Raw genomic sequence first — 27,076 nt, forward strand, 5'->3', positions numbered from 1 at the left:
ACCATTACACACACAGATTTAACAAACATTCTTTTATAACCCTGCAGGACCCCTACCCAACGTCACCGGACAGGAAGGTCCACACATGTCCACACCATCAACAGAAGAGGCCCACAGTGATGACAGCACCTCTGTTCAACTGGATCTAGATGACCAGCCCGGACCATCGGGGACCTCTGGACAGTTGGTTCCCCTCACACAGGCACAGGCCACCACAGAGCTTCCCACATCTGGAAACACCAGCACAACACCCACCCAGAGGGCCCATACCTCCGTCCCCAGGACAGGTCAATCAGTGTGTCCACCACTACAGGGAATCCAGGATGACCTGTGGGCAGTGGTAGTGGGCACACGTTCCAGGGGACGGAGGCACTGGAACACAGGGGAACTGGGAGGGCTGCTGTGCGACAGGGGGCGGACAGGCCAAGGGAACCCACTCTCCACGAGGCCCTCTCCTCCATCATGGGAGCATACCACCACTCCCAGGAGACAATGGCAACGGTACTGGCCAAGTTTCAGGAGACCCAGGGCATGCAGGAGGAACAGTATATGGGCTTCAGGGAGGAACTCAGAACCATCAGCTTGACCCTGGGCACCATTGTAGGGGTGCTGAAGGAAGTACTCAACACCAGGAAGGACACTGTGGCACTACAAGGGGCCCCTGACACTAGCATATCTGAACTGCCCACCACCTCCGCTGGCACTAGTGGACAGGACGCCCACCGCAGGACCACCACACGAGCACCCCACCACCTGCAGAGGGAGAACCACCCCGCAAACGGTCCCTGAGATCCAGGAACAAGACAGAGAACAATGCCAAGACCCACGCCAAGAAATGAGACCACACTGATTGTCATCCTACTGTCCCACTTTGTCACCCTGTCCAAAATTAAACTGCCCCAGCTCCACTTCCTATGCCCATATGGGCACTGCACCTTTGAGACTAATAGACTGGACTCTGCTATGGACACTCCTCCACCATCACCCCTCACCATTTCACTACCCCCTCCAATTTTGAGCATTTAAATAAACACACCTAAAGCACAAAATGATCTGGAGTCTGTCTGTGATTTCGAAATAGTGCATTAGCAATTACAGTGACAAAATGTTTTTGAAATAGTAATGTCAACATACCTATGTCACACTGCTCTAGTCCATGAGGAATCTAAGCAGATGTCACACAGTGGGACCCACATCTTTGAAACCGTAAGGGAAAGTGACAACTCAGTGACCATACACTGGGTGAAAACGACAGACAGGAGAGAGGTAGTAGTGTTAAAGTACATGTAGTAGGCAGGATTGTATTCTTACCGGTGTCTCACTGAAAAGATTGCTGGATCACTGAGTCCCTGTTGTGCATGTCTTCTTCCTCTGCTTCCTCCTCATCACTGTCCACAGGCTCCACAGCTGCAACAACACTGCCATCTGGACCATCCTCCTGCAGAAAAGGCACCTGGCGTCGCAAAGCCAAGTTGTGAAGCATACAGCAGGCCACGATGATCTGGCACACCTTCTTTGGTGAGTAGAATAGGGATCCACCTGTCATATGGAGGCACCTGAACTTGGCTTTCAGGAGGCCGAAGGTCCACTCGATCACTCTCCTAGTTCGCCCATGGGCCTCATTGTAGCGTTCCTCTGCCCTGGTCCTGGGATTCCTCACTGGGGTCAGTAGCCATGACAGGTTGGGGTAAGCAGAGTCACCTGCAAATGGTGAGGGGCAACTGTTAGACACACACTAACCTGGAGGGATAACCCCAGAACCAGACAACCCTTCCCACTTACTTGCTTTCAGGTGCTCACCTAATAGCCACACACGGTGCCTCTGGAGTTGACCCATCACATAAGGGATGATGCTATTCCGCAGGATGTAGGCGTCATGCACTGAGCCAGGGAACATGGCATTCACATGGGAGATGTACTGGTCTGCCAAACATACCATCTGTACATTCATAGAATGATAACTGTTCCGGTTTCTGTACACCTGTTCACTCCTGTGGGGGGGACCAAAGCCATGTGGGTACCATCAATGGCACCTATGATGTTGGGGATATGTCCCTGGGCATAGAAATCACCTTTCCCTGTAGGCAAATCCTCCACCTGAGGGAAAACGATGTAGCTTTGCATGTGTTTCAGAAGGGCAGACAACACTCAGGACAATTTGTTGGAAAACATAGGCTGGGACATCCCTGATGCCATGGCCACAGTTGTATGAAAAGAGCCACTTGCAAGGAAATGGAGCATTGATAGCACCTGCACTTGAGGGGGGATTCCTGTGGGATGGCGGATAGCTGACATCATGTCTGGCTCCAACTGGGTACACAGTTCCTGGATTGTGGTACGGTCAAGCCTGTAGGTGATTATCAAATGTCGCTCCTCCATTGTCGACAGGTCCACCAACAGTCGGTACACCGTAGGATGCCGCCATCTCCTCACATGTCCCAGCGGACGATGCCTATGAAGGACAACAGCAAGCACAGAGTCAAACAACTCAGAGGCACGTACCCACAGTTTACCCAGAACACCAATCATACACAAAAGGTGGCCTGTATGTGTGTTGAGTCTAGGCCTAGGTATGTGTGACACAGATTAAAAGGAAGCCATGTGGGCCCCTGAAATGGTGGCTGCCTGACCTGTAAAGTGGGACAATGGGATGTGAGGGATCTGCGCTGGCGTTGTACACCATCGCGGTAGGCGGTTGAAGACCGCAGCGCAATGCTGCATTTGTTAACATTGGACCCTATGGGTCTCAGGAGCCAATGACGATGTACGCCGGCGGTGACGGTACGCACCGCTGCGGACGTGATGGCCATTTTCTATCTGTTCACTCACTCGATACCTGATCTTCAACAGGAGAGGACCTACACTGCAAGTGCTGCTGTGACCTCGGTCTGGAAGAGACAATGGCTCGCGCGTCTGGGGATAGGGCCCCTGCCTTCACATCGGAGGAGTTGGAGAAGCTCGTGGATGGGGTCCTCCCCAGTACACTCTACTCTACGGTCCTCCAGACAAACAGGTAAGTACACAGGGAGCATGTTGTATGGGCTATGCCCGTGTGGAGAGTGCTGGGTGTATCAGGAAGGGGGCAGAGTGCTGCGTGCATGAAAGACGGTGAATGCATGTGCCATATGGCAAGGGTAGGGATGGGAGCCAATCACTTTGACTGTGCAGTTGGTAATAACTTCTCTTTTTCCCCTGTACATTTCATTTCATGTAGGTCAGCGCCCACCAGAAAAAAGTTATTTGACGTGCCATCGCCAAGGACGTCCGGACCCTGGGGGTCTGCCACAGATGGAGCACCCACTGCCGGAAAAGATGGGAGGACATTTGCCGCTGGAGCAAGAAGACGGTGGAGCCTCAGCTGGGGATGGCCTCCCAACGTGGGAGGGGTGCCCGTCGCACCATGACCCCCCCTGATGTTCACGATCCTGGCGGTGGCCTACCCAGAGTTGGATGGGCGCTTGAGGGTATCACAGCAGACACAAGGGGGTGAGTACACTCTCATTCTGCTGACTTTGCGCGGAGTGGAGTTGTCTGGGTGGGGGAGGAGGGCTGTGGGGTTCCGTAGGCCAGGGCGAGTTGCGTAGGCAAGGCCGATCCATAAGGCAGGCAATGTGGCATCCCAGCCCACCTCTGTAGACTGCCAAGTAGAGCTATTCATGCCCCTGTCTCATCTATGTGTGCAGATGTCGTCCATTACCTTGTAGGCCATTTCCCAGGAATTGAACAGTGGAGCCCAAGAGCGCGGCATAGTGCAGGGGGCTTCTGTGTCTGTCTTGTACGCCAACAGTAGTGGTAATCCATGCACTCAACATGTCTTTCTTCTGTCGTTCCCCCCCCCTTTTTGTGGTCTCCCTGTTCTTGTGTGCATTAGCATCATCAGGCGGAGGAGCAGTGGCACCGGAGCACGAGGGAGCTGCATCCCACATGGCCCTGGAGGGCGAGACTACGGACTCAGAATTCACCAGTGGGATGGAGGGCGAGGGGACCTTCACGGGAGGGACAGGAGCTGAGACCAGCGACATGGACATGTCCTCTGATGGGAATTCCCTTGTGATGGCGGCAATATCTGTGCCCCCCGCATCTACAGGTACAGCCGTCACCCCCCCTACCAGCACCACCCTCCCAGCAGCCCCTCAGCCTTTGCCCTGTGCCTGCTCACCCAGGAGGGTGGGCATCACCTTCACCCCAGGCACCTGAGGCCCTGCCCCAGTCACCCCTGCTGCCCTCAGTGAGGAGGCCATTGACCTCCTCAGGTCCCTCACTGTTGGGCAGTCTACCATTTTGAATGCTATCCAGGGTGTAGAAAGGCAGTTGCAACAAACTAATGCATTCCTGAAGGGCATTCATTCTGGTCAGGCGGCCCATCATCGAGCTTTTCAAACTCTGGCCTCAGCACTGATGGCAGCCATTGTCCCTGTCGCTAGCCTCCCCCCACCCAACTTTCTCCACCCAGACCCAATCCCCTGTACCTCTGCCTATCCCAAGCACACCATCAGACCAACATGCACACACGTCAACACACAAGGGAAGCTCAGGCAAACATAAGAACCACCCATCCCACAGGCACTCACGCAAGCAACACACACATGCAGACACACCAGCATCCACTGCCTCCACTGTGTACCCCTCCTCCTCGTCTCCCTCCTCCCTCCCAGTCTCGTCTACACTCACACCTGCATGCACTACCACTACAGCCACTACGTTCCTCACCAGCACACCCCGCTCACGTGCAGTCACCACCCCCACTAGCATTCACATGTCCCCTGTGTCCTCTCCTAGTGTGTCTGTGAAGCCCCCTCCCAAGATACACAAATGCAGACACACAGCCACCCAACAGCCATCCACCTCATGACAGCCTCCAGCGCATGCACCTGCACCCAAAGTCACCAAACGTACACCTCCTACTACCACCACCTCTTCCTCCACTCCCAAACCGCCTCCAGCTACCCGCCCCAGTGTGTCCCAAAAACTTTTCCTGTCCTGCCTTGACCTTTTTCACAAACCTCCCCCACCCCGTCTATCTCATAGGTCCTGAACTAGCACCTCAGCCACAACATCTCTGGGACCAGTGGTGCCTGTAGTCACCGGTATGTGGAGTGCACCAGCCACCAGGACAGCCAGTGTGGCACGGAGCCACAGCACAGACAGTCCCCCACCTGTGAAGCATCAGAAGGTGGCCAGTGCCCGGCAGTAGAGGGGGAAGACTCCAGCTACCAAAGCCGCTCCCAGGGGTCCAGTTGGGATTGTGGAGTCAGCTGGGACACCTTCCAAGGTGGGGAAGGGCCACAAGAAACCCGGCAAGTCTGGGAAGAGCTGCACGGCTGAGAAGACCGCCATCATCCCCGATGCCCAGGAGGCCACCGCCAGCTCCAGTCCAGCTGCCCAGGAGGCCACCACCAGCCCCAGCCCAGCTGCCCAGGAGGCCATCGCCAGCCCCAGCCCAGCTGCCCAGGAGGCCAGCCCAGCCCAGCTGCCCAGGAGGCCACCGCCAGCCCCAGCCCAGCTGCCCAGGAGGCCACCTCCAGCCCCAGCCCTGCTGATCCATGAAGGACCGCCAGCACCAGCCCTGCTGGGCCATGAAGGACCGCCAGCACAAGCCCCACCGGGCCATGAAAGACCGCCAACACAAGCCCCGCTGGGCCATGAAAGACCGCCAACATCCCCGATGCCCAGGAGGCCACCGCCAGCTCCAGTCCAGCTGCCCAGGAGGCCACCACCAGCCCCAGCCCAGCTGCCCAGGAGGCCATCGCCAGCCCCAGCCCAGCTGCCCAGGAGGCCACCGCCAGCCCAGCCCAGCTGCCCAGGAGGCCACCGCCAGCCCCAGCCCAGCTGCCCAGGAGGCCACCTCCAGCCCCAGCCCTGCTGATCCATGAAGGACCGCCAGCACCAGCCCTGCTGGGCCATGAAGGACCACCAGCACAAGCCCCACCGGGCCATGAAAGACCGCCAACACAAGCCCCGCTGGGCCATGAAAGACCGCCAACTCGAGCACCGCTGAACGGGGCACCACCAACTCAAGCACCGCTGAACAGGGCACAGCCAAGTCAAGCACCGCTGAACAGGGCACCGCCAACTCAAGCACCGCTGAACAGGGCACGGCTATCTCAAGCACCGCTGAACAGGGCACCGCCAACTCAAGCACCGCTGAACAGGGCACCGCCAACTCAAGCACAGCTGCACAGGGCACCGCCAACTAAAGCACCGCTGCACAGGGCACCGCCAACTCAAGCACCGCTAGCCCATAAGCGGCAGAGACACTGACGCAACTGGGTCCGTCACGGGGTGAGTGATGCACTCTGGGCACCAGTCCCCCTCCAGAACCAGTGGAGACATCCATCCACTACCTCTGTCCTTCACAGGATGAAGCACTCTGGGCACCAGTCCCCCTCCAGAACCGGTGGAGACATCCATCCACTACCTCTGTCCTTCACAGGATGAAGCACTCTGGGCACCAGTCCCCCTCCAGAACCAGTGGAGACATCCATCCAGTACCTCTGTCCTACACAGGATGAAGCACTCTGGGCACCAGTCCCCCTCCAGAACCAGTGGAGACTGTTATCCACTTGAGAGACTGTGGCTTTGCACTCCCCAGGATGCAGCAGTGGGCAACCAACCTACTGTAGAGACTTGAGAGACTGTGGCTTTGCACTCCCCAGGATAAAGCAGTGGGCAGCCCACCCACTGTAGAGACTTGAGAGACTGTGGCTTTGCACTCCCCAGGAAGGAACAGTGGGCAAACCACCCACTGTAGAGACTTCAGAGACTGTGGCTTTGCACTCCCCAGGATTGAACAGTGGGCATGTGGCCCTCTCGTGGATTTTGCGTCGTGCACTCTAGCGGCTGAGGTGCCCCCCCTTTCCCTCCCCCTGAGGTGACTGTTTAGTTGCTGTCTGATGCCCCTGCAGTGTTCTCTCCGTCATGGTCGGGGATCTTGTGTGGACCTCGCCCATACCGTGTGGTCCCAGTGTTCCACTGACTTTCTTTGTGCAGTACCTGGACTACTATGCCTGGTATATATTTTGTACATGGTGTATATATATATATTTCTGCCTTCTTGTTTGTAATCTATTCCGATAGTTACACTCATTTTCTTTGGTCTTTGCATTCTTCCGGGGGAGTTTGGGGGTGTAACGGTGATGTATTGATATGCATTAGTGTGTGTGTTGTAGTGGGTGAGGGTGGGGGTGGATGTGGGGTGTTGCGTGTGTGTGTCCCTTTTTTGCCTCACCCCTCCCCTGTGTCGTAGGTGCAGTACTCACAGTGGTCTTCACCGCCGGCGTTCGTGCTCCTGGTAGAGGAGCAGGAAGACTATTGCGGGTAGAATTTGGAGTTCCGGTTCCATGGTGTCCTCGTTCCTCGTGGAGTGTGTAGAGGTGAGCGTTTTTCCTTAGAAATTCCTGTTTCCGCCGTGTTTTTATCCGCGGTGAATCCGCCCGGAGAAAAGATGGCGGATTGGCCTGTCATAATAGTGTGAGTGGTACATTGTCTCCCGCATGTCTGTTGGCGGTGACCGCCGCGTTGTTTGTTTGTTTGTACCGCCGTGGTAGTCGGAGTGTTAAAGTGGCTGTCTTTGTTGGCGGTTTCCGCCACGGTCGTAATTGCAATTTTTTTACCGCCGGCCTGTTGCCGGACTTACCGCCGCTTTAACACCGTCTGCCAGGGTTGTAATGACCACCATAGTGTTCCGTGCGAGGGTTAGACATTCACAGGCAGAGAGTTATATCTTAGAAGTCTTGTGCTGCACAATAAAAAGCAGCGTGTGAACAAGGTGTTTACTAGCCACATGTAGGCCCGCATGTGACTTGGAAGTGCTCCAGTGTCAGTATATTGTCACTGGGTCATACTCTCATTCTCACAACACAGTGATGCATCAGTTTTCTCCACAAAATTGCGCATCCCTGTATTGTAATGTACATGTAGTACAGTATGGGTAACTGTCCCCCAGCATCTAGCCCCATAAGTTGTACTCCATTTACATGATACTTATGTGGTATGCAATAGATGTGCATGCAGGTCAAGACCAAATGTGTACTCGCATCAATGTGGGTGTTTTGGGAATCGTGTTGGAAGATCAGGTGTTGATGGTTGTCCACAACTGGACACATGAATGTAGATGTGAATGATCTATGGATACCTTATTTCTAGGTGGCAGCCCTCCTCACATGTGTTCCACTCACTAAATCCATGTACAAGTGGAAATGCCTTTGTGGTTGTCCTTGACAGTTGTGATGATGTATTGCATGGCCTTCACCCCTGAGGCACAGGGGTAGGGGAACAACATATGTGTAGGTATATGTGATGGTCACAGTGTAGATGACAGTCATCGCATTCAAGCATGCATGTGTCCAAAACAACACTGGCCCCTTATGATTAGCAACTGCATACCATCCTCCCAATGACATCTACAAATCACTGGTCTTGGGTGCCTAGAAGTTGACTCAGAGGATAAAGATTAGTCGGCATGGCCCATGTGAAGTAGTTGCTGCCTTTGCATTGTGACACATTGCACTACATCAATGCATAGATCACTTTATTTGGTCCAACTCTTGTTGTGCTTTGCTATGGTGTAAAAGACATGATGGGTAGGCAGCGTTGCATTACATTCATCAGGGACATTGTATCATCTGGCGTGTGATTTGGACTGCATGTGCAAATTGAGGCACAGTGTTAGATTATCATCTGTACATGTATCACACAATGATGACACTGATGGTTGCCTGGCTCATTTGTATAGCTGCCTACATGGATGTAGCGGAGATCAGGGCTTTCCAGAAAGCGGGCAGTGAGATACAGACACAACTTGGATGTGGATTCTGGGTACCGAAGGATGGCAAGATGCTATCAGAGAGAGAGAGCCACAGGAGAAGGGCAAGGGGGACCGGCATTGTCCACAAAGGTTGTAGCCACCACCACAACTGCACCTAATACCACAGCGGCCACCATCATATCTGCCCCACCTGCCGCACCGTCAACCTCTGCACCACCGACCACTGACCACCACACCTGCTGCACCATTAACATCTGCAACACAGACCACCTGCTGCAATGGACATGGCCGCAATTGCTGAGCTCCAGAGGGACATGAGGAAAGTGTTAAAAAACTTGACACAATACAGAAGCATTTGGACAAAAATACCCGGAGGCTGAAGGCAACTAAAAAGACACTGAGGAAGGCAAACCTGTGAACTACTGCCTCCTCTCGGCCCTAATTCAGTCCCCTCCCACCTCATTCCTCATCCTGTTTTGTAGTGGCTTTAAGGGGGTTAGTGATAGGTTAGAGTAGGGTAGTTGTTTAGATCGGATAAGTAGGTTTGGAGGAGGTTTCATACTATTACATGTTGGTTTGTGGGTGGGTGGGTGAGGGTTAATGTTGGGGCTTTTGTGTATTTAAAAAAAAATGTTTTGAAAAATACAAAATAATAAATTTGTTTAGTATTAGGTTAGTATATGTTGTCCCACATGTGTCTCGTCATATAAGGGGAGTGGGTGAGAAATGTTTAGAGTGTGTTGTTAAATGTGTTAAGTAAGCTTAGCATAAAGTAGTTAGGGCCAGTTGTGGGTAATGTATAGTTAGGTTAGATTAGGTTAGTATAGGTGTGTAACATAGTTTTAAGTTCTGTTTCGTACATAGTTATTAAAGATTTAGGTACTCCCTTACTGCATGTGTCATGTGCTTGGGCTCAGGGTCTTTGCATGAGTGTACAGTGCCAATTGTCTGTTGGCCTGTGAGTTCCATCCTGCATCCACATCCCTCTTTTGACATGTTCATTCCCACGTCCAACTGAGCCATCATATTGGCAGCTACAACAAATCAAAATGTCAATGCATCTGCCATCCATCATACCCACCACTCAAAGTGACTATAGTTCCCATGTATTGGACAGGTAGGTGTGCTTTTTAAGCTGTAATTGTTTTGATCCTGTGTCGTGATGTTGGGCACTGTGGGATGTCTGCCTGCAGCCTGAAGTTCATGACAAACACTCCTAAACTGAGTAGTAACAATTTCAGATGAGGTCAAGTACTCAAATTTCACGCCAATATGTTTACTTGTACTCCTAGCAGACATTGGCCCTCATTACAACCCTGGTGGTAAATGCTGCTTACGGCTATGCAGAAGACCGCCAACATACCGCTGCGACCGCGCAATTCCGCTACAGCTATTACGACCCACAGCTCGGAATCCGCCATAATACAGACACCCACACAAGTCTGCCACACCAAAGGTCAGTGATAAACTGGTGATAACAAAACCGACACCATCACGGCAACAGGAATATACCCACACTATCACGACCCACGAATCAACGTGGCGGTCTTTCAAATGAGGGATTACATTGGCAGTACACACCGCTGCGCTCAAAATACACACACATATACAAAACACAACCACATTGGGCAGTTCGAAATACACAGACCTGATACACATACACACACCACTCCCACACACTCACAACACTATAAAACACACACCCACATTACCCACAAACCCTTATTACCAGAAAATTGAAAGCAGAGCAGAGAGAGACACTACCTAAAACAACACCAGCATCCACAGACACACAACACCATCACTTACACAACATTCATGCACCTCAAACAACACACCACAACACATCCCCTCACACATCACAACACACACCACCTCACACATCACCCACACCACATCATGGCACCTCAATGACACCCCAGGTTCTCTGAGGAGGAGTTCAGGGTCATGGTTGAGGAAATCGTCCGGGTAGAGCCACAGCTATTCGGATCACAGGTGCAGCACACCTCCATTGCAAGGAAGATGGAGCTATGGTGCAGAATTGTCGACAGGGTCAACACAGTGGGACAGCATCCAAGAACTAGGGATGACATCAGGAAGAGGTGGAACGACCTACGTGGGAAGGTGCGTTCTGTGGTCTCCAGACACCAGATTGCTGTACAGAGGAATGGTGGTGGACTCCCACCTCCTCCCCCACAACTAACAACATGGGAGGAGCAAGTCTTGGCAATACTGCATCCTGAGGGCCTTGCAGGAGTAGCAGGAGGACTGGACTCTGGTAAAACATATCTTTATTACCATATCTCCCACCCCACCTGCATGCCATCTCATACCCCCATCCTCACCCTCACCCCATTACTCCAACACCTCACATATGCCCCACGATCACAACCCAGCCATCCCAATACCAAGCCCTGCATGCAACACCAAAGCATGGACACCCATTACCAAAGCATGTCCACTACAGATACCCACACAGACCCCAAACCAACTATCACACAAGGACCAAGCCAAGAATGCAAGCACTGGATTACAAGGTCACTCACCCATTGCACACGATGGCACACGCAGATGCAATAATCATGCCTTTACACCCCGACAGGGCCCCTACCCAACGTCACCGGACAGGAGGTGCCAGACATAGCCAGTCCCCCCACAGAAGAGACACACAGTGATGACAGCAGCTCTGCACAACTGGATCAAGATGACTAGCCCGGCCCATCAGGGACCTTGGGACAGTCGGTTCCCATTGACACAGTCCCAAACCACCACTGAACCTCCCCCGCAGGAAACACCAGCACAGCACCCACCCAGTGGGTCCATCCCTCTGTCCCCAGGACACATCAATCAGCAGTGTATCCACCACTACAGGGAACCCAGGAAACCCCACTAACACAGGATGATCAGGGACTTGGGGGCAGTGGCAGTGGGCACACGGTTCAGGGAACAGAGGCACAGGAAAACAGGGAAGCTGGGAGGACTGCTGTGTGACAGGGGGAGGACAGGCCCAGGGAACCCACTCTCCACGAGGCACTCTCCAACATCATGGGAGCTTACCATCATTCCCAGGAGACGATGGCAATGGTACTGGCCAAGTTTCAGGATATCCAGCGGCTGCAGGAGGAACACTACCTTGGGATCAGGGAGGACTTGAAGTCCATTAACAACACCCTGGTCACCATTGCAGGGATGCTGACACAGTGGCACAACAAGGGGCCCCTGACACTAGCCTGGACGATGAACAGCCCTCCACCTCTGCCGGCGCTAGTGGACAGGAGGCACCTCCACAGTAACACAACACCAGCACCCCACCCCCTGCAGATGGAGAATCACCCTGCAAACGGTCCCTGAGATCCAGGAACAAGACCGAAAACATTGCCAAGACCCCGCCAGGAAATGAGACCCCCTTGAATGTTACCCTTCTGTCCCACTTTGTCACCCTGTCCATACTTCAACTGCCATTGCTCCACTTCCCATGCCCTTTTGGACAATGCACCTGTGAAACAAATAGACTGGACTCTGCCATGTTCATTCCTCCACCATCACCCCAGCCCATTTTATGACCCCCTCCACTTATTTGCACAGAAATAAACACACTTCAATGACACAACAATCTGGAGTCAGTCTGTGCTTTCAAACGTGTAATTGGAATAACCATGGAATATAGAAATGTCAATTTACTTGTGCACATACCGATGTAACACAGGTGTAGGCCTGGAGGAAATATAGCAGAGGGCACAAAGTGGGACCCACATCTGTGAAATGGAAAGGCTAAGTGACAAGTCAGGGTCCATACACTGAGTGAAAATGACAGACTTATGCTAGCTCCAGAAATTGTATGAGATGTGGGAGGCAATGACATGTTCTTACCTGTGTCTCACTGGAAGTATTGCATGATTATGTTGTTTCGGTTGTCGATATCCTCTTCTTCTGCCTCCTCTTCTTCAATGTCCACACTTTCCACAGCTGCCACAAGACCACCAGCTGGCCCATCCTCCTGCAGAAAAGGCACCTGCTGTCGCAAAGCCAGGTTGTGCAGTATACAGCAGGCCACGATGATCTGGCACACCTTCTTTGGTGAGTAGGAGAGGGAACCACCTGTCATATGGAGGCACCAGAATCTGGCCTTCAGGAGGCCAAAGGTTCATTCGATCACCCTCCTAGTTCCCTCATGTGCCTCATTGTAGCGTTCCTCTGCCCTTGTCCTGGGATTCCTCACTGGGGTCAGTAGCCATGACAGGTTGGGGTAACCAGAGTCACCTGCAAATATCGAAGGACAACAGTTAGACACACACTAGCCCTTAGGGACAACCCCATACCCAGACACCTATTCACACTGTATTGGGTCCTTGGCCTTGCCTATTAGCCACACACAGTGCCCCTGGAGTTGCCCCATCACATAAGTGATGCTACTATTCCTCAAAATGTAGGCTTCATGCACTGAGCCAGGAAACTTGGCATTCACATGGGAGATGTACTGGTCTGCCAAGCACACCATTTGCACTTTCATAGAATGGTAGCTCTTCTGGTTTCTGTACACCTGTTCACTCCTGCGGGGGGTACCAATGCCACATGTGTCCCATCAATGGCACCAGTGATGTTGGGGATATGTCACAGGGCATAGAAATCACCTTTAACTGTAGCCAATTCCTCCACCTGAGGGAACACGATGTGGCAGCGCCTGTGTTTCAGCAGGGCAGACAACACTCTGGACAACACATTAGAGAACATTGGTTGGGACAACCCTGATACAATGGCCACTGTTGTTTGAAAGGAACCACTTGCCAGGAAATGGAGTACTGACAGGACCTGTACAAGAGGGAGTATCCCTGTGGATGGCGAATAGCTGACATCAGGTCTGGCTCCAACTGGGCACACAGTTCCTGGAGTGTTGCACAATCAAGTCTGTATGTGACTAATACGTGTCTCTCTTCCATTGTCAACAGGTCCACCAGGGGTCTATACACCGGAGGATGCAGTCATCTCATCACCTGCCCCAGCAGACGTGCCCTATGGAGGAGAACAGCGAGCAGAGAGTCAGCCAACACCGTGGTATCCCAAAATGTCATTTGCACAAATTTATTAATCTGCAATGTGCCTGTAACTGTGAGTATTCCAGGCCTACATAGGTGTGATGCAGTTATTATTAATGCCATATGACACCCTGAAATGGCGGCTGCCTGACCTGTAAGGTGGGACAAGGGGATATGAGGTAACTGCGCGGCGTTCTCCACCGTTGCGGTGGGCGGTCAAAGACTGTGGCACAATTCTGCATTGGCTTACATTGGGCCCTATAGGTCCCAGGAGCCAATGACGATGTACGCCGGCGGTGACGGTACACACCGCCGCGGACGTGACCGCCATTTTCTGCCTGTTCACTCACTTGATACCTGACCTTCAACAGGAGAGGACCTACACTGCAAGTGCTGCTATGACCTCAGCCTGGAAGCGACGATGGCTCATGTGTCTGGGGAAAGGGCCCCACCTTCACTTCAGAGGAGTTGGAGGAACTAGTGGATGGGGTCCCCCCAGTACACGCAACTGTACGGTTCTCCAGACAAACAAGTGTGTGCACTGTGAGCATGATGCATGGGCAATGCCTGTTTTGAGTGGTGTGGATGGAAGATACATGGGGGGGCTGAGGCCTGCATGTGCAGATGGGGAGTGTATGTGCATCAGGGCAAGGGTGGGAACGGGGGGCAATGAGTATGACGGTCCAGACGGGTAAGTAATATCCTTTCCCCCTGTACCATACCTCTAGGTCTGCGCCCACCAGAAGAAGGGTATTTGGCGTGCCATCGCCAAGGACATCCAGACCCTGGGGGTCCACCACAGACAGAGCACCCACTGCAGGAAAAGATGGGAGGACATGCACCGCTGGAGCTAGAAGACGGTGGAGGCCCAGCTGGGGATGGCCTCCCAACGTGGAGGGGTGCCCGTCGCACCATGACCCCCCTGATGGTCCAGATCCTGGCGGTGGCGTATCTGGAGTTGGATGGGTGCTGGAGGGCATCACAGCAGTCACAAGGGGGTGAGTACACTCTCATTCAGCTGACTTTGCGCGCATTATGAGGTGTCTGGGTGGGGGAGTTGGGCAGTTGGTTCCCCTATACCAGGGCGATCTTGGTAGGCATGGTCCCTTGTGAGGCAGGCTATGTGGCACCCCAACCCCACTAGTGGTTAGAGCAATCTACACCTAGTCAGGCTCCTGTGACTTCCAGGTGTGCAGCAATTGGGCTTAGGCCTCGTACCCCATGGGCATGTGATTAATCTAGGAACTTTAAGTGCATGGAGTAGTGCAAAGGGCTGCTCACTGTCTGTTGTGTCTGCCAACAGTAGTGGTGTTGCATGAACTGAAAATGTATTTCTTCTGTCTTCCCCCCCCCCTTTTTGTGATCTCCCTGTTCTTGTGTGCAATAGCATCATCAGGCGGAGGAGCATTGGCACCGGAGCAGGAGGGAGTTGCATCCAACTTGGATGGTGAAGCAACGGAGTCTGAAGCCACCAGTGGGACGGAGGGCAAGGGGAGCTCCACAGCAGGGACAGGAGCAGAGACCAGCGACAGCGACTCCTCCTCTGATGGGAGCTCCCTTGCCGTGGCAGGCCCCTCTGTGCCCACCGCTGCGGTGGCAGGCCCCTCTGTGCCCACCGCATCAACAGGTACAGCCGCCACCCCCCCTACCAGCACCGGCACCTCAGGCCATGCCCCAGTCAGCCCTGCTGCCCTCAGTGAGGAGGCTATTTACCTCCTGAGATCCCTCACTGTTGGGCAGTCTACCATTCTGAATGCCATCCAGGGTGTTGAGAGGCATTTGCAACAAACAAATGCATACCTGGAGGGCATTCATTCTGACCGGGCAGCCCAACAGAGAGCATTTCAGCACTGGCCTCAGCACTGATGGCAGCCATTGTCCCTGTGTCCAGCCTCCCCCCTCCAACCTCCTCCACCCAGACCCAATCCCCTGTACCTCAGCCTATCCCAAGCACACCATCAGACCAGCATGCAAACACATCAACACACAAGAGTGGCTCAGGCAAACATAAGCATCACACAACCCACAGGCACTCACACAAGCATCATACCCATGCACACATACCAACATCCTCTTCCTCCACTGTGTCCCCCTCCTCCACGTCTCCACGTCTCCATCCTACTTCCCAGTCTTGTCTCCACTCACACCTGCATGCACTACATCCTCAGCCACTACCTCCATCACCAGCACGCCCATCAACAAACACCACTCACGTGCACTCACCACCCCACTACCATTCACACATCGCCAGTGTCCTCTTCCAGTGTGTCAGTGAGCCTCCTCCCAAAGTACACAAACACAGGAACACACCCACCCAACAGCCATCCACCTCACAACAGCCTCCAGCCCATGCACCTTCACCCAAATTCAGCAGACGTACACCTCCTACAACCACTAGCTCTTCCTCCACTCCCAAACCCCCTCCATCTACCTGTCCCAGTGTGTCCAAAAACTTTCCCTGGCTAACATTGACCTTCTCCATACACCTCCCCCCGTCCTTCCCCTAGGGCCAGGCTTTCCAGGTCCCGGCCCAGCACCTCAGCCACCACATCCCCAGGCACAGTGGTGCCAGCAACTGCGGGGTCATGGAGTGCGCCAACCATCAGGGCTGCCAGTGTGCCACGGCGCGAGGGCCAGGATATTCCGCCACCTGCCAAGGTTAAAAAGGTGCCCACATCCCAGAGGGAGAAGCCAAAAATACCTGCCACCAAGGGGTAGCAAAAACGAAATGGGATAGTGGCAAGACAACTGCGCCACCATCAAAGGTGGGAAAGGGCCAAAAACTGAAGGGCAGGTCAGGAGTGGGCATGGTGTACCGACTGAGGGACCAGTGTCACACCTTCTGTCCACACCCAAGCCAACCTGTACGGCGGTGAACACTGCCACCTGCACCGCCTCCAGCAAGTCTACAGCCGCTGCGACAGTCCCCAGCCTCTTCCCCGGTGGGCAGCCATCCGAGGGTGCAGGAGACATCCAACTTTCTCCCTCAGCAGGTGCTGACACATGCCTTGCCGCCACAGACCCCGCCGCCAGCACCGCAACCACAGACCCCGCAGCCGCACTGCTGCCACAGACCCTGCTGCCAGCACTGCCGCCACAGACCCCGCCGCCAGCACCGCCGCCACAGACCCGGCAGCCAGCACCGCCATGACTGACACTGCCGCATGCATCGCCACAACTGACACTGCCACAGTGGCCCCGCGACATCCTTAGACAATGGCACCACTGCGGACATGCCTCCCATCCCCAGTGGTCAGTGGTCTGAGCCTGGTGGTGAGTTCCAGGACCCTGGGCAGCTTCCATGAAGCATTACTGTCATCACAGTTGTCACCTGCAGGTGGAATGCAAAGCCACAGCAGTGTGGGGTATGTTGCAGCCTCCATGGCGTATCATGCTACCTGTACCTCAGCAATCTCGTGGCACACACACCCAGGTGAGGGAATTTCACCAGCCACACTGGTGGAGCACTCTGGGCACCAAGGCCCCTTCAGAACCAGTGGAGTATCATATCCACTACCTCAGTCCTTGGCAGGATGAAGCACTCTGGGCACCAAGCCCCCTCCAGAACCAGTGGAGTATCACATCCACTACCTCAGTCCTTGGCAGGATGAAGCACTCTGGGCACCAAGTCCTCCTCCAGGACCAGTGGAGTATCACATCCACTACCTCAGTCCTTGGCAGGATGAAGCACTCTAGGCACCAAACCCCCTCCAGAACCAGTGGAGAAAGGCATCCACTTGAGAGACTGTGGCTTTGCAATCCCCAGGATAAAGCAGTGGGCAAACCACCCACTTAAGTGACTTGAGAGACTGTGGCTTTGCACTACCCCAGGATAAAGCAGTGGGCAAACCACCCACTTGAGAGACTTGAGAGATTGTGGCTTTGCACTCCCCAGGATAAAGCAGTGGGCAAACCAACTACTGGAGAAACTTGAGAGACTGTGGCTTTGCACTCCCCAGGTGGAATGCAAAGCCACAGCAGTGTGGGGTATGTTGCAGTCTCCATGGCGTATCATGCTACCTGTACCTCGACAATCTCGTGGCACACACACCCAGGTGAGGGAATTTCACCAGCCACACTGGTGGAGCTCTCTGGGCACCAAGCCCCCTTCAGAACCAGTGAAGTATCATATCCACTACCTCATTCCTTGGCAGGATGAAGCACTCTGGGCACCAAGCCCCCTCCAGAACCAGTGGAGTATCACATCCACTACCTCAGTCCTTGGCAGGATGAAGCACTCTGGGCACCAAGTCCCCCTCCAGGACCAGTGGAGTATCACATCCACTACCTCAGTCCTTGGCAGGATGAAGCACTCTAGGCACCAAGCCCCCTCCAGAACCAGTGGAGAAAGGCATCCACTTGAGAGACTGTGGCTTTGCAATCCCCAGGATAAAGCAGTGGGCAAACCACCCACTTGAGTGACTTGAGAGACTGTGGCTTTGCACTACCCCAGGATAAAGCAGTGGGCAAACCACCCACTTGAGAGACTTGAGAGATTGTGGCTTTGCACTCCCCAGGATAAAGCAGTGGGCAAACCACCTACTGGAGAAACTTGAGAGACTGTGGCTTTGCACTCCCCAGGATACATCAATGGGCATGGAGCCCCCTCGTGCAGCAGTGGCGTCGTGCCTTCATCTGGCTGAGGTGCCCCCCTCCCCCTCCCCTTGAAGTGCCTGTTTCATTTCGATCTGATGCACCTGCAGTGTTCTCTCCGTTTCCAGGCAGGTGGCATGTGTGGCTTCACCCATGCATTTTGGGCCCAGTGGTCCACGTTCAATGAATGGTGCACTCTCCGGACTTGTGTAGTTGGTGTACATAATTGCGTTTACTGTATTTTGAACTTTGATAATGAGATTTCACATGATTACATTCGTTCAAATCAATTCCTTTTGTCCTTGCATTCTTCCAGGGGTTGAGGTGGGTGTATGTGTACTGTTGCTGCATGTTTTTATGTGTATGGTGTTGTGGGTGTGGGTGGGGGTGTTGCGTGTTACGTGTGTGTGTTACTCTCTTTTCCCTCCCCCCTCCCCTGTGTTGTAGGTGCAGTACTCACTGTGGTCGTCGCCGCCGTCGTTGGTTCTCCTGATAGAAGAGAAGGAAGACCAGCATCGGCAGTAGCTGCAACTCGGGCTCCATGGCGTCCTGGTTCGTCGTGGGGTGTGGAGAGGTGAGTGTTTTCCCTTCTGTGCACTGTTTCCGCCATGTTTTTGTTTGCGTTGGTTCCGCCCCGGAAAAGGTGGCGGATAGGCATCTTGTGATAGGGTGGTGGTACATTGTCTTCCGCCTGTCTGTTGGCGGTGTCCACCGCGCTGTTTGTTTGTACCGCAGTGGCGGTCGGAGTGTTAAAGTGGCTGTCCATATTGGTGGTTTCGGCCACGGTCGTAATCCCATTTTTTTTCCCGCCAGCCTGTTTCCAGTATTGCCGCTTTAACACCGACCGCCAGGGCTGTAATGAGGGCCATTATTGGCCAAACATTCCTACACAGCCATTCCTGCTATATGTTGTGGTTGAGGCATGTATGTTTTAAAGCAAATGTCACATACACAATGATTTGCCAGCATTGAATTTCATCTTGTAGATACCTTGGCTCTGATTTGTATTTATTTTGCACTGCATTTGTGTCATTTTTTGACGCAAAAGCAGCGCAAAATTACAAAATACAATGATATTTTGTAAGTTTTCACTGCTTTTGCACAGAAAAGTGATGCAAACACAGTGCAAAATAAGTATAACTCAGGGCCCTTGTGCATGGATATCTGCCCACATTATTTCTGAACTCTGGTATTGGCACTCTGTGACCACAGACACGTTACATGCATCACAAATCTCTAGCAAAGTAGATGTGTCACATTACACAGAGAGAAAGTGGGTGTGTAGGTGCTGTTTATTTTAAAGTGCTGTAGTGCAATATTTACATAACTAAGATCTGTGACCCCATTAGTGTAAATCATTCTATTGTGATGCAACACAAGTGCAAAGTTGAGGGACATGTCATTGGACATGCTGAGATGAAGTGTTGTTCAGTGCAGAGGAACATGAATTGCCAATGGAGTTGTGAGAGACAATTGCAGTCCATAGTGGAAAGGTTAACAGTGTGTCAGTGAAGAGTGCATGTCACCAACTGTAGCAACACTGGCATGTTGTCAAACATAGGACAAAGAAAAATCAGTGCCCATGTGACATGGGCTGGTGCTACCGGGTACTCCTACGAGTAAAGATGATCTGTTCCACATCTTCATCCTCTAATGTGTGTGTCAACACCTCTGCCCTTGATGGTGGTGCTGGTGGGTTTGAGGGGGCAACACACTCTACAGTGATTGGAGAAGTGGACACCAAATTCCCGGCAACTGCATATGGAACTACATATGGCATAACTGCAGCAAGGAGGAGCTGCTGATTAATGAGTATGGCAGCAACATCCCTGTGGTAGGCAGCCATATCTGCCCTGAGGGAGGCCAGTTCCCAGTACATGGAGTCCAGCTTGTTGTCATACACGCAGTAGCAAGATTGGGAGGGCAGGTGTTGTGGCAACTCCCTCACAGCAGTGGTTAGGTCCCTCACACACTGTTAGACTCCATGCAGTAGGGATTGTGTGATTTGTTTGGCTGCTGTCTGTTCTGCGGACGTCATCATGCACATGCGCATCCTCTCCAAGCTGGCTGCCATAGTTTACATCCCCACCCGAACCTCCTTGGCCAGTTCCTGTTGTACTCCCACTACGGTCCTCCCAAAGGTGGTCCCTGTGCCATCAGAGTCCTCAGCTGTGTTTGAGCTGGCGGTCGTACTATTGTGATGGTGGGTGGGTCCTCTGGGATGGCTTCGACATGTATGCTCCTCCTTGAGACTGGAGGTGGTGTCTGGAGGGTTTCCAGGACATCTTGGCTGATAATTGGCAGCTGGTCATCCAGGCCATCAGGGTAGTCCAGGACAGGCAGATCCACAGGAGAGCCATCGTCCTCTGCAATGAGATATTGTACAATTAGTGTGTCTGTGTTGTGCCAGTTGTAATGTGACATCACTGACTTCCTATTGGTGGTACATTGTAATGCTGGTTCCCATGCATTGTTCCTGTCATTAATGTTTACAGTCTCTCAGCCGTATGTTCAACCAGCGTTTCACATGTAGTGTGGGGAGTTCGGCTATTGCCTGCGTCACATCTTCTAGGTGTGGGTTCTGTTCAAATTGTGGCTTGCCACCTTCTTGTCGTCATCAACCCTCCCTCAGCTTTCATTAGCATGGTGAGGACTTGTAATGAATGTTGGTGTGCTGATGCCACAGCACCAAACATAACAATATGGCTCTGTCCGACTCTATCATTTTTCACATACACCTATGCGGTGCTGATACCTAGCACCACACCATGTCTGGCATTTCCATAAGACAATACAGGTGTTACCATTGGTAGTTTCTCATGTTGATGTTTGCATATGTGTGCTACATTGCATTGCACTGATGGACCTGGCAGAGTTCCATTTCCTCTTGTGACTGTGCGGTGGGTTTGCCTTCCTACACACATATGTCCTCCCCCTCAATGCAGTTGTCTTAGCACTATGACAACTGAGATGTTGCATGGTGGCATTGCAGCTATTGTGACACAGACACAGGGGTAAACCCAGGAATGGGGAGCATCGGTATGAGATTACTGCTGTGTACATCATTATATATGTGACAGTGCCTGATGGTTATTGAGTCTATAGACATGAGCAGCTGACAGGAGTTGCACTTGGATTGGAATTGATGGAGATTAATCACATAGTCATGCTGAACCCTCATTTCGAGTGTGTTTGTGCCATGGGCACCTAACTGCCATTTCCTTATTGACCAGCGCACACTGCACATGTAGTATTGGTAACTGTTCTCAATGGTGACTGCCGCTTGAGCCAATGGCCTGAGACTGGGCATTGTCCTCTACTTTACATTCTGACAATACCAGCTGTCCTGTGACAACAGACCAGTTTTACGTTCTACCCTACCCTCCTGGTCTGCTTCAGCATTTCCAGCAGCCTTGGCATGGCGGTGTACCCCCATGCAAAGGTTGTTGGTGTTGTGTTATGCTGTACCCCTGGATGTACCTGCACAGCCCATGCACCTGGCATGGGCAGTGCAGGGAGTCCCGTGCCATGCCCCTTTGCCCTTTCCACTGCCTGATTTGCAGGGCTGACATGCATTGTGTAGTAGGTATGTGCCTTCCCCTTCTTGCACTTGACATTTAGTCATTTTGGTCCCCCATGCAACTTACGTTGTAACTTATATGTGTTGTTTCCTGATAGTCTGCACTGACCTGTCCTGCGATACCAGTGCCAAGTTCCTCCGGGATGACGGCTGCAACCATCTCCTCCATCTCGTCCAAGTCCTATTGTGGTGCTGGACTCCCACCTCTGGTCTGCAGTGCTGCCTTCCTGTTCCATGCCATTTTTTCCTTTGTCCTGTGCTTGCAGTCATGCCAGGATTTCTTGCACTCAGTGACAGTTCTCCTGACCTCTGCCACACTGGTAATCTTGTCCACAATCTGTTGCCAAATCGCCTCTCTCCTCCCAATTGGCAATTTAGAGGTGATTAAGAATTGATGCTGGTGCTCTGTCCCGTCTCTCACCAGAATTTCATGCTCCAGAAGCGACACTTCCTCTTCTTCTTGTCTCTCCCCTGGGTCTTGTCTGTGTCTTCCTGGCTGGTTCCTGGGTGTCTGGCGTCTCCCTGGGGGTCTCTCCTGGCTTCTGAAATCCATTTTGGGGCTCCTTTGCACTGCTTGTTCCTTTTGCCTTGCTTTTTTACATTGTTGCAGGGAAAAATGACGCATATCCATTTTGCAACATGTTTTCATGTTGTAATCCAGATTAGAGTAATTTTTCCTGTGTTAACGTCATTTTGCATTATGACAAGGCACAATGGTTAGCATCAGAAAAATTACTCTAACCTATTGTTAGTGCCACCCTGCATCAAAGTATAAATTTGACACACTGGTGGTGTTAAGAAATGGCACTAGCCAGCACTACAATTTTTGATGCAAAACTGCATTAGTGCAGTTTTGTGTCAAAAAGTATAAATTTGGCCCTAGGTGCCAATGATAGCCTGTGGAAATGGTCGACAGTGACCTAGATATGACTTTAGACTCACGGTGATAGAGCATGGGTAGGTACTCCAAAGTCGTTTGCCTCCTCAAAAATGTTTCCTTTTCTCTTAGTCTCTAGAGCTCAAAATCCTTCTGAGGGGGGCAGGCCTGAAAATGTAGCTTAGAAAGGTGCATCATATTAGGACACCTTTAGTCCCCCTGACGGCTCTAGGGGCCACAACTAGCTCCAGTTTAGACCACCAGCAAGACCTAGTCTATGTAATGTTGACACTTGTCAACTCGTCACTCCAGGAAAAAGGCCCCTCGCAGCTTGTTGTGTCTCTATTGTATCCCTATAGGCAACGAGCAGGTCAGTACACTGACCCTTGAAGTTCAATTTCCAGGGTACAAAAGCAAGCATGTCTAGCACATCATGGCTAGTCTCAGGTGTTAGACCTGTCATCCTTGGTGTGGTCTTCACCCAACTTTTTACCTTCACCCCTCCTGTTTTCTACATTTAGTTTTGTTGGTATTAGGACTCTGTGCACTATTCTATTGTTAACCAGTGCTAAAATGTCTGTGGTCTCTCCTTAAGACATAGTACAATTGACTTACGCAAACTAGATGCCTAGTGTCAGGTACTACATGTATCCAGTGCCTGTAAATTAAATGCTACACTGAGGCCTGCAACACTCATTGTGCTACTCACTTAAGTAGCCCTTCAAAACACGTTGCAGGCCTCCCACTGCAGCTTGTAGTGCAGTTTTAAGCAGCCAATTTGACCTGGGGAAATAAAACTTTTGCCTGGCCAAGGCCTTCATTTTTAATGCACGTGTCACCCCTACGATAGGCCCTAAAGACCCATAGGGCAGGGTGCATTGTATTTAAAGAAAAGGGCATATAGGTTTAGATTTTACATGTCTTGGTATTGAAAAAAAACCTAAATGCATTTTTCACTACTGTACAGCATGTCACTCTATTTGACACCATTGGGTTACCTTATTATATTTAGCAAGTGCTAACCTTTTATTAGGATCAAGGGAAAAAATAATGTTTTTACTCAAATACTGCAATTTCAAATACTCTTTCACTTTTTTGAGGTTGGCATTTCCCATTCTAAAAGTTTCAAATGTTTTTTGGGGGTTTTCAGCTGTGCACGGGCCTGCTAATGGCTTCTCCATTAAGAATGTATATTGTTTCCTGCCCCGCTTACATTTAAAAGGGCTTGCCTCCAGCATGCACCAATGAATTTCACACTAACCATTTTTCACCCCATATGTCTTAGAGCCTTGGAATAGGAAGGAACCAAATGTGGTGGTAACCTGAAAAATTCCCCCACTTCAAAGGATAACACCAGATATAAATATTGAACCTCCTGAGCCATTCTTCTGGACATTACTTACCTTATAGAAGGACTGCCCTGTTCCACAGAGGACTGTCCTGCTGCTTGAGTCCTGCCTTGTTCTGTAGAGGACTTACCTGCTGCTACCGGAGGACCGCTCTGATGCTCAAGGTTTGCCTTGTTCCTCAGAGGACTACCCTGATGCTTCAGGTCTGCCCTGCATCTGCAAAGGAAGACTGCATATTCTCTCTTCATCCCAGGCAACCTGAGCAACTCCAAGAATCACATGATTAAACTTCTGTTCTGAGCTACATGAATACAACAAGCTCCAGAAGCCTGTCTGCAACTTCCCAGCTGACCTGCTATAACTAGACCTACCTAGATTTTAAACTGCACCTGCAGGGCCCTGTTGCACTGTGCTAGAGTGAGTCCCTGATCACCAAGAGGTGCTCACTAGCTCCTTGACACTGGCTTGCATCAGAGTGCACTCCTATACAAGAAAAGGAGAAATCCTGAAGTTCTGGAAAATAAAGGTTTGTTTAATTTCTTCCTGAGGGCGGTTGGGTTAAAGCAATTGATGCAGGACCCCAATATTGTGGTACTTCCATAAGATGGAAAAAACATTTGGACAGCTGCTTATATAGGGTGATCACTGTAAAGATCTATATGAAGGTTTTGATGACATATAAATCTCTCCTTTCCTAGCCTTTCTTACTTATAAAGATGAGTTAAGCTTTGTGACAGGTAGGTAGACCTTTGAAAAATGTCAAAGGCAGGCCTACCATTTCGAAAATGTTAAATGTAATTAAGTAAAATTGTTCTTATTGACATTAGTTGCTGAAAAATACTTTTTTTATCAGGGAAAGTTTGGACCTTTATGACAACCATGATGGAGGGGTTGAGGTTGGGAAGTCCTATATTAATATGGTTTTAGCGAGCTAGCAGAAAACTTCACACATCCAAAAGATTGTTGCTCCCATTTAAGAGCCTTCCTAGTACCAACAGGTGCTGGCAAAGGACCTCCCCTATGAGGAAGCTTGCCACCTACTGTGGATGAGCAGTTGCATCCTAAAACATATTTTCTAAAGAACAATAGATATACATTTACCAATAAAGTTCTAGAGGGGAAACACTGGTGACTACATGTGGTAAAGTAACAATCTTTCATTACTAGTGGCAGCCTGTTAGGCTGCCTTACATAGATAAACATAAGCATTCATTTTCACTCCAGACACGCATGACTGTGTTCCAGCTAAGAGTAGGACACTGTTTGGATTAAAAGAAAATGCAATAGGGATACCATCCCGCCTATGATTACTTCTTCATATTAGAGAATTCTGCACAGGTGCAATAGGATCCTCTGTGCAAAACCACATGTGGATTTTATGCAGAGAAATTATGTTTCCCCACAGAGAAACCACTTCCCCTATACACCCACCTAATCCGAGAGTGAGTCCTTCCCTTAACCATCCTAGAAAGGGATTTACACAAGCAATGTGCTGCAATAAAAATATGACCCTTTCCTGGTGGGAAAGGGGAATGTAAGGACTTTACAAGTACCCACAAATGTAGCTGTGTGTTAGATTTTTCAAGCCTACAAGCCTAAATATGCTTTGGCATGCTTCAGAACATCCATATTCCCACCCCTTGTGTGAGAGGTTTGCCTTTTACTCACATACATAAATGGGTATATGTGTGCAAGGAATCCTTTTGTGAATTCCTGACAGTAAAGTAAATTTAAACATTAACTTACATTTGTGACCAAATATACCACTGTAAATCAGACCCAGAGTATTTTCCTTATAAATAGTTTTATAAGTGAAAACAAAAAAAGTATGTGTTGCACCATAGGACAAAGGCAGTTAATCATATACATAGAGAGTGTGCCTTGTTGTAAGATAGATTTTAATTGTTTAGATATTTTAAAGAAGAAATGTTATATGTCATGAATAAATCATATTGTTATATTGTGAAGAAACACAGAACAAAACTAACGGGAACAACTTGAGTAAAAATATTAGTGGTCTAAATAATGTAGTTGACTGATAGCATTGAGAATTATATAGTTACGGAGATAGGTCAATTGAAATGCATAGGTTTATTAAGCCAGAATCCAATACAAATAATTGACACAGAAGTATTAATTCAGTTTAGTGTACATGATTGGCTATGTTTCATTTGTTGTTTGTGATTATTTCTTTTTTATTCAAATAATACATTGCATTCATCATAATTTCTTCAATTAATATAGTTATAATTCTTCAATCAATGTCAAGGATGAAACATGAAAACATATTTCATATTTTAAACATTGTAAAAGTCACATTTTATGCTTCTTTTAGTTAATTCCCACATATTTCAATATTACACAAAAAAACAGAGCTTGATTACTTTAGACCTGCCTAATTTCCATTGTGATTTCTAAAGTCAAAATGTATTCTGGATCTCTGTTCAGCTCCTCTAAGCACGGCCAATGTTGTCTGACATTTTGACCTGTACTTACAATCACAGTGTGGAGGGATTCTTTACCATAGATTTTTACCACACATTTGTGCCCTTCCATAAAAATTAGGTACCCTTATCTAGGGGCATATTTATACTCCGTTTGCGCCGGAATTGCGTTGTTTTTTTTACGCAATTTCGACGCAAAACTAACTCCATATTTATGCTTTGGCGTTAGATGCGTCTAGCGCCAAAGTCCATGGAGTTGGCGTCATTTTTTTGCGTGGACACCTACTTTGCGTTAATGAGATGCAAGGTAGGCGTTCCCGTCTAAAAAATCGACTCCGAGGCATGTGCATCGGATTTATACTCCCGGGCAAAATTCACGCCCGGAAGTGGGCAGGTCAAAAAAAATGACGTACGTCTGCTTTTGCGCCGTTTT

Source organism: Pleurodeles waltl, chromosome 5 (assembly GCF_031143425.1).
Source record: "Pleurodeles waltl isolate 20211129_DDA chromosome 5, aPleWal1.hap1.20221129, whole genome shotgun sequence".
NCBI lineage: Eukaryota > Metazoa > Chordata > Amphibia > Caudata > Salamandridae > Pleurodeles > Pleurodeles waltl.